This window comes from Hyaena hyaena, unplaced genomic scaffold, assembly GCF_003009895.1.
Source record: "Hyaena hyaena isolate Hyena2069 unplaced genomic scaffold, ASM300989v1 scaffold_526, whole genome shotgun sequence".
Lineage (NCBI taxonomy): Eukaryota > Metazoa > Chordata > Mammalia > Carnivora > Hyaenidae > Hyaena > Hyaena hyaena.
Genome location: NW_024081160.1, coordinates 491,059 through 494,193, shown reverse-complemented (window position 1 = coordinate 494,193; position 3,135 = coordinate 491,059).

Sequence of the window (3,135 nt, the reverse complement as noted above, 5' to 3'; positions counted from 1 at the left end):
CCAATGGAGGGCTGAAATAAATAAAGTTGTTTTCTTTAATTCTCTTTTCTTTAATTTTTTGAAGAACTCACCTTCATTCTTATTCCAGTTGCTGTATTATTCCCCAGCAATAGCCCCTCACTGTATACACTTTTAAGAAGTACAGATCCATTTTCCAACCCCTCCCCCCAAAAAAACCCCAAAACACCACAGTTGGAATATTCATGAGTTACGTCTTGCAGAAGTAAACTTAGATAAACAAAAAGTCAATTTTGTTTACAAAGTTATGATTGAACTCTGCTGCTACATTATTTGTCACTAGGAGATCATCAATTTTCTCTCCCTTTGCTATTTTTCTTTTTTTTTTAAATATTTTTATTCATTTCTAAGAGAGAGAGAGAAAGACAGCGTGAGCAGGGGAGGGTCAGAGAGAAAGAGAGATACAGACTCTGAAATAGGCTCCAGGCTCTGAGCTGGCAGTCAGCACAGAGCCCGACGCGGGGCTCAAACCCACAAACCGCGAGATCATGACCTAAGCGAAAGTCGGATGCTCAACCGACTAAGCCACCCAGGCGCCCCATCTTTACTATCTTTCTTGATAGTAAACTTGAAACAAACTATTTTAATACACTTGGTAGTAGAATAATCTTCCCTAAAAGATAAAACGTCGTTAAGATTTCTGTCTCAGATAATAAAAGAGTTGCTCATATTTGACTAACTCACCCTCAAACAAAATGATAAATTCTTGGGGAGAAAATGAAAAAAACCTAAAGGAAGAACAATCTAAAAGAAATCTAAAGGAAGGGAGTTGACATGTAAAAGCACGTAACAACGTTGGGTAAGTTTCCAAGTTTGTAGCTTATTGTCTGAGGAAAGTCCATAGTTGTTCCCATATGGAGTGTTAAAGTCCTAGTAAAAAACCTACTGCTTTACTGGTTTAGAAATCAGAGCCTACAGTAAGAGGAGACCACAACAGTTGGAAAGTGAGAAGATAAATTCTACACAGAAGCTAGCCAAAGAGGCAGTTAATAACAAATTCTATCTAATATCTGACCAAATCTTGACTGTCCCCTTAACTAAGCTTGTATAGGATAGACTCCAACTAATCTAGAAAGTGCTAAAGGAACTTAGTAGATGTTAATTTCTGACAATTATAGGGGAGACAGAAGTGAGAGTTTGAGTCCAGCTGAGGTAAAAGCTTGTAAGAAGAAAATAAAATCAATAATCTTCTGAGGAATATAACAGAATCTAATCTCTCCAAACTATCATTCACAATGTCTAGGGTCTTATTCAAAATTAGTCCACAAACAATAAAAGAAAAAAGTAATTCATAGGAAAGAGAAAAGTCAGTTGATGGAGAATAATCTAGACATGGCCCAGATGTTGAAATCAATGAATACAAATTTTTTAAAAATTTTAGATTTATTTATTTGGGGGAGAGAGAGAGAGAGACAGAGGAGAGAGAGAGAGATGAAGAGAGAGAATCCCAAGTAGGCTCTGCACTGACATAGGGCTCAATCTTAAAAACCATGAGATTATGACCTGAACTGAAATTAAGAGTTGGATGCTTAACTGACTGAGCCACCCAGGGGCCCCTCGAATACAAATTGTAAGACATCTATTATAACTATGCTCAAAAACATAAAGAAAATATATTTTAATGAATGAACATATAGGAAATCAATGTGGAGACACTGAAACTCTACTATGGTTATTTCAACTGTGTTCAAAGAATAAAAAAATTTCAAAAAATTGAAGAAAAATATAGTTTCAATAAGGAAACAATATGAAATTTCAGTAGATAAAGATAAAGCATGAAAACTAACTAATGAAATTTGAGAAGAAAATAATACAAAAAACTGAAGTAAAGTCACTAGATGGACTTAACAACAGACTGAGGGAAGAATTAAAAGCGTCAGTTAACATCAAGACAGACCAAGAGAAATCATTCAACTTGAAGACAGAAAGATGGATAAAAGGTTTAAACAAAAGTAAATAAAGCCATAGTGATCCACGTGACAATATCAAAAAGTCCAATGCATACTATATTGCAGTTCCAGAAAGAGAAGAAAAGCTGAAGTAGAAAATAAAATTAGGAAATAATAATTTCTTTTTGTGAAATACAAAATGTATACATTCAAGATGGTAAGCAGTCTCCAAGCAGAATAAATAAAAGGAAACTAATCACCTTGGAGGCAAAATAGTTAAATTGATGAAGATCAAAGCAAACTATGGGAAGCAGACAGAAAAAAATTACGCATACCATGCACAGAAATAAAGATATGAAAAGCAGCTTATATCTCATTCAAAATGATGAAGAACTTGTCAACAGGAGAACTACATTTTAAGAAATGCTAAAGGTAGGGGCGCCTGGGTGGCTTAGTCGGTTAAGCGTCCGACTTTCGCTTAGGTCATGATCTCACGGTTTGTGGGTTTGAGCCCCGCATTGGACTATGTGCTGACTGCCAGCTCAGAGCCTGAAGCCTGTTTCAGTCTGTGACTCCCTCTCTCTCTGACCCTCCCCTGCTCACGCTGTCTCTCTCTCTCTCTCCTTGAAATAAATAAAACATTAAAAAAAAAAAAAAGAAATGCTAAAGGGAAGTTCATTAGGCTGAAGAAAAGTAAAACTAGATAAAAACCTGAATCTTCCAGAAAACACGAACAAGACTGAACATTGGAAAACATGATACATGTAAAATGATCAATTTTTCACTTCACTTATTTAAAACACATAGCTATAAAAGCAACAACTATGACATTGTATTTGAAGTTTATGTGATATGAACATGTAATATATATGGCAACTAAAGCATAAAAATTCAGGCTTGATAAATGAAAGTCTAATATTCCCAGATTTATTGTAGTTACAAGTGAAGTATTATTTGTGAAGGTCCTTTGAGTATGAACTCTAAGTAGTCTTTGAAGAATCAAGGATGCATATTATAATCCCCAAAACATTCACTGCAAAATATGATGCAAAGCAGTATGGCTAAAGAATCAGTGGATATTCATGTCTCACGCTACATAAAAATGAATTAAAATTAGATCAGGGGCCTCAATGTAAAACATAAAGTTATAAAATCTATTAAAATATGGAATACAATTTTGATGATTTGAGGTGCCTGGGTGGCTCAGTAGGTTAAGTGTCCAACTTCA